Raw genomic sequence first — 16548 nt, 5'->3', positions numbered from 1 at the left:
TGTCTGAAACAACTTGTCTTCTCAAATGTAGAACAAAAGGATTGGACAGCACCAGCCCTGAAGTCAGGAGGACCTGAGTTCAAATGTGATCTCAGACATTTAACATTTCCTAGCTGGGTGACCGTGGGGAAGTCACTTAAACTCAATTGTATGAATTGAAGCAAAGTGAAGTGAACAGAACCAAGAGAATAATTTATACAATAAGATCAATATTACCAAGGTAATCAGCTAAAGAAGAGTTATTAACTCTGAATAACACAATGATCTACCACAATTTCAAAGGATTCATGATTTTTAAAATGCTATTCACTTCTATATACATAACTGATGGACTGCAAATTAAAGTTATTTTTTCTTTCATTTATTTTTCCTTTTTTGGTGGTGAAGAGGGACAAGGTTAATGCAAAAGTATGCTTTGAATGGCTTCCCCTATATATTTCTTGTATTCTCAATGACTGTGGGAGGAGGTTGAAGGAAAGAATTTTGAACTGAAAATAACATTTAAAAGTCAAAAGAAAAGTAAGAAGAGGAGGAAGAAGAAGAATCAAATATAAATTCCCTAGACTTGATTTGAAAGCCCTTTTTAATCTAGCTTTCAACTACCTTTCAACCTTCATCTCTGTTTTAATCAAATTGCGCTACCAACTGTTCATTGAGTTTGACTGGTCACTTCCCATCTCTGTGCATCTCCTCAGTCCGTCCCCAGTGCCTGCAAAGTGGCTGTCTTCATATTCACCTTTCAGATCCCCCATTTTGTAGGCAGAAGTGAGACAAACATCCAGTTCTAATGTTATCCTTCATGTCCTTCTTCTGCAAACAGGGACATGAAAGTCTTCACATTCCAGGTACCTATAACTTGGGTTTGCTTTTCCTTCCATCATCTCTGGAGAACTCGTGTGCTGCAGGGCTCCATCTGGTTCTGTAATAAAACATAAATTATTAAAACTATAAAATATTGATGAACTGTTCTATAAAACAGGGGGACTTTAGAGTATTGATTATGAATTGAGAAAGTCGTAATGAGTTTCAGGAGGAAAAACAATCAGAAAATGATTGTGCTTTGTAGTCCTCCCCCCAACCTGCCAGCTCCCAGAGAGATCAGAAACAGATGTAATATGAGGTTATACTCCCCTTATCTGCCCCCCTGTCAACTTGCAAGCTCCACATGGTGCATTTAAAATCATAACCTCTGCATTAATTGCATATACCTTCGAGAGAAAAAGGACTGTCACTGAAGGAGACAAAACATTTCCAGGAGAAAATCATGTGCTTTGTTTAGGGAAGAGAGAAATCTGGTTTGTCTTTGTGAGACCAGAAGGTTAGCACCCCAGATGTTTCTAATGATACAGTATTAGTTAGTGATAAACCTATATTATCTCAATTAAAAACAAAGCATCTCCGAATGCTGTTATCATATCAAAAAGAATGTTAGCACTGGAGGGAGTGTTAGAATATATAGTATGATATATCTGGGAGGGAACCTTAGAATACAGAATGTTAGAGCTTGGAAGGATAGCAGAGCTGGAAAGGACCTTGGAAAATATAATGTTAGACCTAGATCTTAGAATTTTATAGAATTGAGTGAGGCCTTACTAATTATCCAAATCTTTTCCTTTATTGAACAGATTGGAAAACCATTCCTCCTCCCTCCCCCTGAGGGTTGTACATATTTGAAAAGCATGGGAAATTGCAATTTGTGAAGAATTTAAATTGAGGGTCATATAATGGACAACATTTAGATAATGGCTGTTACACAGTATAAATGAATTTTGAAGGAGAAATAGTACAATGTCCTCAAAGAAATATGTTATTAAAAATGGGCTGTTCATGTGGTAAGAAAAGGGGATGACAGATGGATGCCTCATATGCTCCCTTGTTATTCCTATGAGGGCAAGAGTAAGCAGTGAAGTCAGTTCATCACATTGGGTGGATCTCCTATGACAAACTTAAGGTAATTTGTGAGGAAGAATTGTAGCTACATTGAATCCGTTAGAGAAAATAGTCACATTAATGAGATCCTAGACTCATTGAAATATTTGAAAATAAGGTTGAATTAATGATTGACACAACATTAAGGACCCAAGTCTATTGTCTCAGTTCAGTTCAGTTTAATAATCACTTAAGAACATTATTGTTTGTCCTTCATTTTCAAAGAGAACCAATGATATCACAGGATGATGTCTTGATTCAAGCATGAATTGGATTTGAGTGAGGTAGAGTTGCACAAACTCATCAACCTCATTCTCTCTTCCAGAATCATTGAAGTCTAGTGACAGGACAAAAGTCAAGACAACCAGTTATGAGCCATGGTCAGTGTCTGACCAATCTCTAAGTACTCCACAGTGCCTGCTCAGTTGCCTTTGTGGACACTGGAACAAATTGTTCTCATCTGACCATTCTGCTGGGAGAAATCTTCATATCCTTGGAGTTGACATCTCCCAAACTCACTGATGATGCTTCTTGTCAATTATCTTCAACCAAGTTTAGCCCTTTGGCTGAGATGATTTGTACTGGGATGTGGCTGCTGTGCAAGCTTCAGCTTCTTGGAGCCATAGGTAAGAATTGGGTGACAGGTGGACACCACAGGAGAATGAGCAGCTCTGAAAAGCCTGGGCAAGCCTGCCCACCAGAGGTGCTAGTTCTCCCTGAATACCTCATATACCCCATTTAAGAATTCTATATTGGGTTCTGTGAACAAGAGGGACTTTCAGACAACCAAACTCATTAGTTTCATGTGTTCAGGTTTGCAAAATGCTTTCTCCAATAATTTTGTAAATAGGTAGAATCTTTACCACTTTAGGCCTCTTTCCATTTAGAGACCTGCCCACCTCATGAGGACATGGTCCCTGATCCCATTATTGTTTAATACATTTCTATTCCCTTTCACCAAGGGTTCTCAACTACCCTATCTTACCTCCTCCATGCTCTCTCTCTCTCTCTCTCTCTCTCTCTCTCTCTCTCTCTCTCTGTGTGTGTGTGTGTGTGTTGGGCCCCTCTGGCATGCTATTAAAGTTTATGGACTCCATCTCAAAATCATTTTAAAGGCATAAAAATAGTATTACAAAAGAAACTAATTGTATTTAAAACAGATAACAAATTTTCTTTTTGTTAAGTGAACATGGAGATCCGTTTAAGGACCCCCTATTTCAAGTTCATGGTAAGAAGTCTCCAGCAGGGCCAAAGAATACATTCTTACTGACTAAATTAAAGGTAATTTCCTTTTTGTACCAACTATTTCCTAGGCTTGGATAATTGATGAGATCATCAACCAAAATGATGTGTAGGGAAAAGAGAAGAGAGCTTAGGAGAAACCCTTAAAAGACACATATTAACTGATGAAACCTGGATGAAAAACAAGCAAAGGAGATTGAAGAGAAACCAGACATATATGAAGAACAACTAAAATAGAATAGTATCACAAAAACCAAAAGAAAGGAGAATACCAAGGAGATGAGAATAATGGATAGTGTTAAAGGTTTCCAAGAGGTAGAGAAGAATGAGAACTGAGAAAAAGCCATTATATTGTCCAATTATGAAATAATTGGTAACTTTGGAGATGGTGGTTACAGCAGATTGATGAAATTGGTAACTAGAATGTATGGAGAGAGATTGATTATAGGCAGTCTTCTCAAGGCTAACCATAAATGGGAAGAGAGAAATGGCTTTATAGTTAGTGATAATAGAAGAAGCAAGGGAAAGTTCTTGAAGATGGGGGAGGAGACTTAGGCATCCCTAAGAGAGAAATCTGGTTTGTATTTGTGAGACCAGAAGGTTAGCACCCCAGATGTTTCTAATGATACAGTGTTAGTTAGTGATAAACCTATATTATCTCAATTAAAAGAGATAATTGGCAGTACGGAGGTGGCCAGTACACAAAAACAGATTAAAGATGGTGAGAGAGTAGGATGATATAGAAGGCAATCTACTGATGATCGGATGCTATTACCTGCGCATGGCAAGGAGAAGGATTAGCTTTTCAAATAAGACAGGTTGCTCTGAGGTCATCTTGCCTTTTACCTTTACTCCTTGTATGATCTTGAATGGCTTATTTAGCATCAGGTTCCTCATCTATTAATTTATGCACAGGGCTATTGTACTAAAGGTCCATAAGTGTCCTTCTATATTTAAAACCTGTGGTCCTATGACTTTATTGCTTCTGAGATTCTAGTTTCTTGTTTAATCTTTGACCCAACAAGGAACCTCTTCTAAAGGTCAATTCAAAAAATATTCACTAAATGACTCCTATGCAACAAGGTCCCACACTACATGTTGGGGTTACAAAAATGAAAAATAAGCCGTTTTATAGTCAAGGGATTTATTTGCATTCTAATAGCAGGGATAGCTATTATTTAATAATAACAACTCTAATTTCTAATATGTATTTTCCATTCCATGTCTTTCCTCCTGAAACTTCCATTTTAAGGAAGTGTCCAGGCTAGTTATCCTGCACACCTCTCTCATTCTGCTTTCTGGATTTCTTCATCAAGTATCTTCTCATCTCATAAGATCTCTCTACCCAAGTGCCTTGGTCTTCTTATTAGCAAGCTCCTCTTGGAATTTCCATTGTTAGGAAGTACGAAGATCATCTATATTTGTTCTTTTACTCCCCTGCCTCCATTCCTGACACTACAGACATTTTCACCAATCCTGAGATGACTTCTCACCTTGGAATCTCCCTTGGTCCCCTCTTTCCACTGATGAGTTGCTTCAGGAGCTAACATTTTGTAATAAAGCTCAGGGAAGCCATTCACTTTTCTTCTCCCCTAATTTTACTCCTCACTCTCTGGACTTTGTCTCCAAATCCCCACAGGAAATCACCTTTTCCTCTCCTGCTTTTTAGCTCTCCTTTAAATGTTTTCTTTCCCCCTTTAAAATATAAACTCCTCAAAGGCAAAGACTGTTTTTATTTTGGCTTGCATTTGTATTCCCAGTAGTTAATACAGAAGTCAGTACTAATTGTTTGACAGTCATGACAAACAGTAAATATTTAATAAATTATTTCCCAATTAATAAATTAATGTTAAAATAAATTATAAAAAGGATGTGAACAGGAAGTTTTTGAAAAAAAATCAAAGCCATCTATACCATTTTATATAGCAATAATATTCCCTTACTTTCATATACCATAACATTCAGCCATTTCCCAGTTGATGGGCATCTACTCATTTTCCAGCTCTTTGCCACCATAAGAAGACCTACTATAAACATTTTTGTAGAAGTGGGTCCTTTTCTTTCTTTTAGGATTTCTTTAGGATTCAGACCCAGTAGCACTGATGAATCAAAGGATATGCATAGTTTTATAGTCCTTTGGGCATAGTTTCAGATTGCTCTCCAGAATAGTTGGATGATTTCACAACTCCACCAACAATGCATAGTAAGACCCATATATTCTAAAATATTTGTAACAGCTTTTTTGTGGTGCAGAGAATAGAAATTGAGAGGATGTCCATTAATTGGGAAATGGCTGAATGAATTGGGGTGCATGATTTTACTGGAATACTATTGTATGGTAAGGAATGATGAGCAGGTTGGTTTGGAAAAACATGGACAAACTTGATGAAATAATGAAAAGTGAATTGAGCAGAATGAAGAGGACTCTGTATACCACAAGAGCAATATGGTTTAAAGAGTAACTATGAATGATTGGGCTATTCTGAACAAGGAGAATATTCACAACAACTACAAAGAACTTATGAAGGAAGATGCTGTATACCTCCAGAGAAAGAACTGGTATATGGAAATATGTATTGTATTGTTTCATCTATACATTTCTGTCAAATATTGGCCTTCTCTAGTGTAGAGGTATAGAGGGAGGGAGGGAAGAGGGAGGAAAACAGCTTGGAAGTCAAAATGTAACAAATAAAAATTAAAAATAAACAAGAACTTAATGATTTGATTTGAAAATAGCATTTCAAGATTAATGAAGTGTATATAACAAAAATATCAAAAGCCCATGAGATAGATAGTGGGCCAGAATGCTTTGGGGATGGGACTCAAAACAAGATCATAACTGAAAATATTTTTATTTGGGGTAAAAAAGCTGTGAGGGGTACCAGCAAGCATGAAAGACTGGAGTTGGGGAACAGAGGACAGTATAATAGAGGTTACAGTTCATTTTAGAAAAAAGCCAGTCTGACCATTTCCAGTTCAGTAAGTAGGAGCTGGAGGGAAGGCTAAAGGCATAGGATGATAGCTTAAGGGAAGAAGCACTTCTCCTGAGGGATGAAAGCAAATAAATGAATTTTAGCATTTTGAGAAAAGTCTCAACTTCCCTGTACTAGTTATAGCCCTTGTTGCAACCTAGAGTTCTTCCACTCACACTTAGTTTTCTGGATCATAGAATACTGACATTACCTGATATCTAATAATAATAGTAACTTACATTTCTAAAATGCTTTAAGATCCACAAAGTTCTTTCCCCCATTACCTAAGACTTGAAAGTCTTGTTATTCCTATTTTGCTGGGAAACTGAGGCCCAGCAACTGGGCTGCCCAAGATTTCAGATCTAGTCCCTTGATTCCAAGTACAAGACTCTTTTCAGTATAGCATGCTTCCTCCCAGCCCCCTTCAAGCTGTGGTAAATTTAATAACTTAATAACAGATACATTAATAATTTTAATGGTGAACAAAAATCAATTCTGCATTAATGAACCAATAACAGATTGTTGTAGCTATCTTATAGAATTGTAATCGCTTATCATATTAATGGAACCAACGGTTCCATTCCATTCAAGCATGGAGATGGGAGAGGGAACAGAGTGAGGGCAAAACTAGCAGATAATCTGGTTAAAATGGGATGTGTTTCCAGGAATAATAATACATAGAGGGAGATGGACAATGCCAGAGAAGTTTTTGACACAGCATCTAGAGGTCCCCATATGACAGGAATCAGAATTAATCCCATAAGCAACTGGAAAACAGGAAAAGACTTTTTAACAGGGGGTGACGTTTAGATTTATGATTTGGGAATGTTATTTTGATACCTTTAAGAAGAAAAGATCAGAAAAGAAGAGATTAAAAATCATAGAACTTAAAATCTCTTATTTCTTTCAAAACTATGCTCAGTTACTAGAGCTGTTGTTAATGCCTTTCTCCAAATTCATAGCATGTATTTATTTTCTGTCTTTGTGTACATGCTTTCCTGAAAATTATATATAACATTTAAATATATTTACATTATATATTAATCATTAATATTAATATATTATATCATGCATTATATAATTGTATATTAACATAATATAGTATGCAATTTTATAATATATAATTAATGTATTGATATATTAATATGCATATATGTACACATTATATATAATATATATATGGTGGGGAAAGTGTAAGGCATAGGAAGATTAGAAATATGACTAGATTATTAAGAGCTTTGAATGGCAAAGAGATAGTAAGAAGCAATAGGAGTTTTTGATTAAGAAGGGATGTTGGAGCTAGTAATAAGATGCCTATGGGATATTAAATTTGAATGTCCAAAAGGCAGTTTTGATGTGGGACTGTAGGTCACAAAAAGGACTGGAACTTTAAACTCAGATTTGTAAATTGATTACAAAGATATATGCTTGAACTCATGATAGTGAATGAGTTCCTCATATAAAGTATAATTAGAAGAGGTCTCAGGACAAAGTCTTGAGGGATATTGCTAATTATTGGGCATAACTTGGATGAGGATGCAGCAAAGGAAAGTTGGAAGGAACTGTCCAACAGATAGGAGAACTAGGATACGGCAGTGTTAGGAAAACTCACTGAGGAGACAGATTTGAAAAGGAGTGAGTGATTAGAGGTGTCAAATGCTGCCAAGAGGTCAAGAAAAATGAGAAAAGACCATATCAATTGGGCAAATAAGAAAATAGATCACAAGTTCATAGATTTAAAGCTGAAAAAGACCCTAGAGATCCAACTCCACTTTATAAAGAAGAAGAACTGGGGAAAATACATAAGTAGCAAGTGTAAAACAGATATTAAAACCTAGATTCTCTCCCAAACTAGTGCTTTTTCTATTCCATGATGCTATGGTGATTCTCAGTGAGATCATTAAGGTCAGATACCCTCCATTTGGCCTCAAGGGTTAACTATGAACTGCATATTATTATATGCATGATGAGCGTAGAAATTACTTAATAAATCCTTGACCAACTGGCCAAACACGAGCATGACAAAGTGTTGACAGGGATAGAATCTAGATGTGTCTGTTAATTTTGAAATATGCCATTATTATGGGTTTTTTATAACAATTGTGATTAGTTAATAAACCTTGAGTCTTATTACATTGCTTAATTTGAACATGGCTGATTTGAGAAATGAAAAATCCTATTTCCAGGAAAGTAAAAAGTTTATCTTAGGATATTAGATTTTAAGCTAGAAGAAACCTCAGAGTACATGAGGTTCAACCCTCTCCTTTCAGAGACAATAAAATTGAGAGTAAAGGGAATTTTTTCAAGGGCATTAGAATGTGGAAATTGGCAGAGTCAGGGCTTGAATGTAGTTCTCTAATTCAAGAGCCAATGTTCTTTTGTGCTTTACCATTTGGCATATTGTACAAAGAAGGGATCTTTGATGAATTACGCTATTCTGAAAGTTACCAAAGCAATGGGTTACAAAGGATGAAAAAAGAGAGTTCTAAGTCAGAGGACCCTGAATTTGGACCCTGTATGGATAGTCTTTAACAAATTACCCAAATTATTTAGGCTTGGTTTCTTTATCTTTAAAATGATAGTATTAGACTAGGAGATCCCCAGGGTTTCTTCCAGCTGTAGATGGACATTCTCATCTAAACATTATGCAATAATAAAGATATAAATAATATTTAAAAATTCTTGTATAAAAAGATAATTATCTTATGTTTTACTCTCCTTTAGCCAGAAAGGAAAAAAAAATGAAGGCTGAGTAGAACAGTTATTTTATGCAAAAAAATTTTATGCAAACAAAAGCAATGACCAAGAGGAAAGAATAGGAATACAGAACTTTAGGAAATAAGGTGGCAGACAAAAATATCAGAGACCCAAATGACAAATGAAAAGCAATCATTTCCTTATTTAGGAGCCATAGGACAGTTGAGTGGAAGAATAAAAAGGAGAGACTCCATTAAGACTTACAGTCCTGAAGTAAACAACATATTGAAACAAACTTGGAAATTGTCACTTGTGGTGGGATTAATTTATTGTCTCTTATGGAGAATAATTCCCTTAAGCAATGGTAAACATACTCAAGTCCAAAAGGAAAGAAGATGAACCATAATGTGTTCCGGAGAAAACTTCTCCATTATTCACATTTAGGATTCAATTTTCCTCATCTCTCTCAAAGTTTAGAGACAAAAAAAGATCATAGTCAGTCAATAAGTATTTATTAAGCACCTATTATGTGCCAGGAACTGTGGGCTAAATGTTGAGGAAAAACAGAAGGGAAGGAAAGTATTCATTAGGCATAAGAGCTACTATGAGCCAGGCACTGATACTAAGAGGTACATACTATTATTAGTCTCATTTTAGAGATGAGAAAACAGAGATTCTGTGAGTTGTCTCATATTGCCATATAAGTAGTAAGTATGTGAGGTTGGATTTGAATTCAGGACTTTCTGATGCCAGGTCCAGAACTCAATTATCTGTGCCATCTAGATGTCTCTCAAAAATAGGGTAGGAGTCGGGCACCCTAGTTCACAAGGGGTTTGCAGTTTAATGAAGGAGACAGAATGCAAACAACTATGTCCAAACAAGATAGAGATGAAGTAACATAATTATCTGAGGGAAGGCATTTAGTATTAAGGGGGATCAGAAAAGCCTCATTGTAGAAGGAGGGATTTTATGTCTATAGAAGCCTTTTTTGTCGTGGCAAGGAACTAGAAATTGAGTTATTAATTGAAATCAGTTAGTGAATGGCCGAAAAGTTATTTTATATGAATGTAATGGGATATTATTGTTCTATAACAAATCATGAACACACTGATTTCAGAAAAGCTTGGAAAGACTTACATGAATTGATGATGAGTGAAGGGAGTAGAATTAAGGGAACATTGAATATAGTAACAAGAATATATAATGATCAACTATGATAGACTTGGCTCTTTTCAACAATGAGATGATCCAAGACAATTCCAATAGAATTGTGATGGAATGTACCATCCAATCCAGATAAAGAAGTATGGAGACTGAGTGTGGGTTAAATTATTGTATTTTCATCTTTTTATTGTTTGTTGTTTTGTTGTTGTTTGTATGCTTGGTTTTTTCTTTTCTTTCTTTCTTCCTCTATCTTGTGTTTTTCCCCTTTTTGATCTGATTTTTCTTGTGTAGCCTGGTGAATATGAATGTATTTAGAAGAGTTTCACAAGTTTAATCTACATCAACTTACTTTCTGTCTTTAAGAGGAGGGAGGAGAAGAGAGGGAGAAAATTTTGGAATTTAGAATAAAGTTTTCCAAAGATGAGTGTTAAAAACTATTTTTTGAATGTATTTGGAAAAATAAAATACTATTTTCAAAAAAGAAGGAGGAATTTTAGCTGGTATTGAAAGGAAGGAAAAAAGGAGACAGAGCTGTGGAGGGAGAGAATTGAAGATATGGGGAAGAGTCAGTGAAAATGTCTGAACTAGGAGAGAACATCTTATTCAAGAAACAGTTGGTAGTCTGTGTCTAAGATAGAATTACAGGACTAGAAGAGACTTAAAGGGCATTTAATCCTGCCCTGAAATTTGTAAAATGAGAAAGCTGAGACAGTTTAATGACTTGCTCAAGATCACATAGCTAATAAGTATCTAAAGTGAGGCTGGAAATCAAATATTCCTGACATTATGGATTGTAAGTATAAGAATCCTGACACTATAGATTATAAAGGTACAATTTTTAAAGTTAAAATTTGTTTTCCCTTATTAGCAATTTTTTCTTTCACTCCTATTTCCATCTTGCACTGGAACAAAAGGGTATAAAGGAGGGAGAAAAAGAAAAAAGGAAGGAAGGAAGGAAGGAAGGAAGGAAGGAAGGAAGGAAGGAAGGAAGGAAAGAAGGAAGGAAGGAAAAGGAAGGAAGGAAGGAAAAAGAAGGAAGGAAGGAAGGAGAAGGAAGGAAGGACGGAAAGAAGGAAGGAAGGAAGGAAGGAAGGAAGGAAGGAAGGAAGGAAGGAAGGAAGGAAGGAAGGAAGGAAGAGAAGAAAGAAGGAAGGAAAGAAAAAAGGGAAGAAAAATATCTGTGTGAAGAATTTTGCATAGCTGAAATGCTCAATAAATGTAAACTGCACATAGCACACAAGATCCTTGAGGTCAGGGACTACTTTATTTTTATCTCTGTGCTCCCATTAACTTGCATTTAGTATGAGTTTAATAAATGCTTGTGGGTATGAATAGATAAGTAGTGAAAGACTCATAGACTATCTGTAAGCATTCAATATGAGGAGCCAAGAGTTATAGTGAATTCAGAAATAGACCCAAAGTCAGGAAGACCTGAATTCAAATATGGCCTTAGATATGTACTAGCTATGTCACCCTGGTAAGTCAATTATCTGCTTTCTGACTTAATTTCCTCAACCATAAATGGGAATAATAACGGTACTTGTCTTCCATAATTACTGTGAGGATCAATTAAATTATAATTATATAGTGCTTAACAGAGTGACTCGCACATAGTAGACACATACAAATGCTTAATCTTTTTTCTTTCCTTCCCTTCCCCTTCCTTAATTAACTGTTCATATTGCAGAGGTGAGCCTTTCATGCAACAAAGAATACATATAGATATATGACTAGAGAAAATGATTCAATTGATTGCAGACATTCTTATTATACATCAATCAATATGCACTTGTTAAAAACCTACTGTATGTCAGGCAATGTGGCATAATGAATAGAGGGCTGGCTTTCAAACCCTTGCTTCAAGGCCTGCCTCTGGAATATATTGTCTGGATGACCCTGTGCAAATTCTATTTATCCTCAGTATTCTAGGACTCTCTGAGACTGCAGGTTGCAGGGAGAATGTTGACCTACAACAGGGGAAGAAATTTCTTCATTTGGGAGTTCTCTATATCAATGAAATCACTAATTTAATCCCTGCCCTATTTATGTCCCATGCATCTTGCTAAAATATTGGGTTCAGCAGTCATTCACATATCATATGAATCAGTTTGTTCAGTTTGTTTTTTTAAATAAAGTCAATGGAGGGAGAAAGGGTCTGACAAGACTAAAACACAAAGACAGGAGATGAACAATGATAACTATTGTTTTCTTAAGCAAACATTGTTATTACCTTTCACTCAAACTTTGGAGATTCCTGATTCCATTATGAGTCCCTTATTTATCCTATGTCTATCTCTTTTATGTCTATGCCTTTTCACTCTATTTCCAATATCCCTCTATATACTGGAATACGAGATTTAATAAGAAAAGTCAGACTCACTCTCATCAAAACTGAAAGTGGGAAAGGATTATCTTCTAGCCTCTTAGTTTCTATTTCATGACTGTAATTATATACTGTCATTTATATCATTGCCCCTGCCCCTACCAATAACCTCTTTCTTAATTCTTCCTAAATTCCAGATTCCCTCTTCCCCACTTTCTCTCTCCCATAGAAACTTACCTGTCTTGTCCTGTTAGTCAGGGGACAACCCTGACTTCCCTTGCAGTGAGTAGAGCTGCTTTGTGCCTAGTTCACTGCCAGCTTTCCTATCCCCCCAACTTTCCACGTTCTTTGGTCTCTTAGAATTGTCTGGTACGTGCCTCTATATTTGTTTGAACCTTACAGAAAATAGGTCTTTGGGAACATAACCAGAACAGCACTCAGACTCATTCCATCTGCATTGCAATTAAGATTCAAAATCAAGTCTACAGAAAATCCCTCCCTGTTCACCCATTCCAACGAGTAATTAGGCCTTTAATGACCAACTAATAAGAAATTCACATACAAAAAAGCTAACCCTCTTATTAGATGCATAATTATAGAGACACTAGCCTGTTCAAATCTCTTTCTTTTCATGAATCTATTCACCTTTGCAATGTCAGCATTTGGATGAAGCCATTCTTTCCTGAGTGGTTTTGACCATTAAGAAGAAAATGATCTACAAGAAAGCTTTTTGAGAGAGGTAGCCCTGGAATTTGATCTTAGGTGACATTGAAAGAAATAGCATCCAGGTTTGAGGAAGAGATAATCTCTTTGTACTCTGCCCAAGTCAAATTAAATCAGGATTGTGTTCACTTCTGCCTGCCACATTTCAGGACATTACTAGGATGGAGAGTACACAAGGATAATGAAAGGCCTTGAGATCAAGCCCTCTCAGTATTAGTTGAAGGAAATAGGAGTTTTTTTGACTTGGAGAAGAGAATAAAGAAGGGAGATGATGGTTATTTTTAGATATCATAAAAAAGGGCTTAGTCTTTTTTTTTCTCCTTGGTTCCGGAGGACAGTAACAAGAATGGGTAGAAATGATAAGGAGGTAGATTTAGGCTAGGTACCATGAAAAGCTTCCTAACATTAAGAACTTTCCCATAATGCAAAGAATAGCCTTTAGATGCTCACTCCCACCCCTAAAATAGGTGTTCAATAAAAGTTGGATGATCACTTGTTAGGATTGACAAGTGAGGAGGTAGTTCTGAAATGGTCACTGAGGTCCCTTTCAACTCTGAGATTCTGTGATTCTGTGAATGGACTGAAAAGACATGGAAGGGTAGTGAACTACACTGGGGGAGGAAGAACAAGCACTGATAACTTCCTATTGAAGAATGGTCAGATGAGGATGGTGGTCTTGTATGCAAGGGGGAAGGGTCACCTGAACAAACACACCATTCTCTATCTCATGATGCTATTGTCTCATTATCTCATTAAGTCTCTCCGGGGTTAATGAAGCAGTCTAGTGGGTAAGGATATCTGAGACAACACAGAAGTCATCCTAAAGCCTGAGCTGGGGAAAAATCTGCTCTTTTGTTGGGTTAGATCTCCTCTATCAGTCTCAAATTATGGCAAATACCTATATATCTTAATAGAATAAGAATCATAAATGAGCCTTAAAAGGACATCCCAAGTGCAGATTGTAATGGTGATAACTAAGAAGAGGGGAGTTGAATCTCTGTCTCTAATACACACAAACACACCCCTCTTTCATTCATTCTAATGCTTCAGGAAAACAGAGGAAGAAAGTTTCATGGATTTTTAACTGTGGTGGTTTGGCCAATATTGTCTCTAGTTTTCTAGCCTATCTTATCACATCTGTATGTATGTGTCTGCCTGTCTATTTCTCCCCAGAAATATACTGATATACCATGACTTGGTTCCATTTACTTACCCTGTTTTCAGTCACAAAACAGGGCTCTGTTCCCTCATTTCTTGATAACTTAGAAAGAGAAGCATGGGGACCCAAAGTGGCTCAATTTGCTTTTTTTCTCTACACATGGTTTTTCTGTTTCTCTTGTCATGTGGTTTCTTGATAGAAGGTACCAAAGTCAATTTTAGGCAACCCTGGGTAATTCCATCATTCTAACTCTACCAAATATCTATGGCAAACACAGTAAAGGAAGGTTTATACAAGGATGTTGAAGGGGACATTTATACCACTGATGCTAGGGACTTAGATGTATTTATTATTCACTCATATTTCAAGATCTTGTTCTGATTGTACACTATTAGACCAATTCTCATCTCATGTGCAGTTTGTTCAGGGGAATCAGAAAAAATGTTGTATGAATCAGTATGAGAAGTTATGAATATGAGTTGCTTCTCACTGCCTCCCACTGATTATTGGGGAGCAATTACCAATGAATTGGGGGAAAACACATAAGCCTGGATCACAACTCTGCTGAATGTATTCACATTCACACTAAATTTTTATAAAGCCAATGGGAGAACTCACCCAACTTTGACATACAGACACTCTATTGTATACCTGTCAAGGACTAAGAACTTGTATATTCTTTTATTTTCTTTTACATAAGGGGCAACTAGGTGATATAGTGGATAGAGCACCAACCCTGAAGTCAGGAGGACCTGAGTTCAAATCTGACCTCAGACATTTAACACTCCCTGGCTGTGTAACCTTGGACAAGTACCTTAACCCCAATTGCTTCAGGGAAAAACATCTCTTTTACATATTCCTTTTAAGGCAGTGATGTGGCACAATGGATAGAACGCTGAACCTGAAGTCAGAAAGACTTGAATTCAAATCTGGACTGAGATACTTCCTACCTCTGTGCTAATGATACCCCTACCACTTCCCTAACAACAACAGTGATGATGATGATGACAATGGTGAAAACAACCCTTAACTGAGTACTAGAGAGATTAAATCACTTGCCAAGGGTAATACAACTAATAAAGTCTAGGTCAGGATTTGAATCTGAGTTTTCCTAATTTCAGGTCCAACATGTTATTCATCATACCAGCAACTTCTATCCCTCATCTGTAAAAAAAAAAAAAGGGATAATAAATAATATCACCTAATTGCCAGGATTGTCATCAAGACAATATGAGATTCTGTTTGTAACATACTTTACAAACTTTGAAAGTATAGTAACATTACAGAAATGCTATATAAATATGTCACACATATAACTGAAAATATTACACTTATATAAACACTATATAAACATTGCATTTATATAAATGCTATCTAAATATATTATACCTATATAAATGTTATATGAATATATTACACGTATGCAAACTTTATATAAACATATATTTATATAAATGCTACATAAATATATTACATTTATATGTATTTATATTTATATTACTAGTTGTCTCTCTGTTGTTGTTATTGTTGTTGTATTCTTTCAAAGTAAAGTGCTTGGTGTAAAGTTAGTACTTAATAAAATGCTTTCCATTAATTCTTCCATGTCATCACTATCACTAAATGGGTCAATATCCAGAATGTAAACTAAGGCTTCTAACCCGTAGATCCTCTCTTCATTTTTAGCCAATAAAGTAAAATTATATTATTGTTCTCCCTCTTCCTCCCTCCTTACTACACTTCCTCTCTGTCTCTCATTGTCTCTGTTGCTGTTTTTCTTACTCACAAATACTTTATTTTTTTTCTCTTTCTGAATAAATGATTATTTTTGGTGCTGGCATAATCATTTTGATGGCAAGTGCCATTATCAGTGAGTTAAATAATCAATGAGTATTGCTTAACCTCTTTGGACCAGGCAATGCTCCTGTTTTCTATTGTCCATGGATTAGTTTCTACTACCCTCAGCTTAGACTTGGGGAAAAGTTGACAGCTGGGAGCAGATGAGCTTACAAGCATATGTCCTATCAATACCTCCAAGTGTTGGGATTGGGTTAATTCTGGGCATCGCATGTTAGAAAGGATATTGACAAGAAGCAGAATATCCAAAAGATGAGTAGGATAGTGAGAAGCTTTTTGGCCATGTCGGGCAAGGATCTGTTGAAAGGTTTGGGGGATGTTTATCCAGGAGAAGAAAAGATTTCTGGAAGACTCGATAACTGTCTTACAATATTTGAAGAACTGTCATGTGGAAGATGAATTAAACATGTCATACTTGTCCTCAGAGGACAAAACTAAGAGCAATGCATGATAGCTACAAGGAGTCAGATTTCAATCCAGCATAA

Source organism: Sarcophilus harrisii, chromosome 5 (genome assembly GCF_902635505.1).
Source record: "Sarcophilus harrisii chromosome 5, mSarHar1.11, whole genome shotgun sequence".
NCBI classification, from domain to species: domain Eukaryota; kingdom Metazoa; phylum Chordata; class Mammalia; order Dasyuromorphia; family Dasyuridae; genus Sarcophilus; species Sarcophilus harrisii.
Note: the sequence above shows the minus strand (reverse complement) of the source record.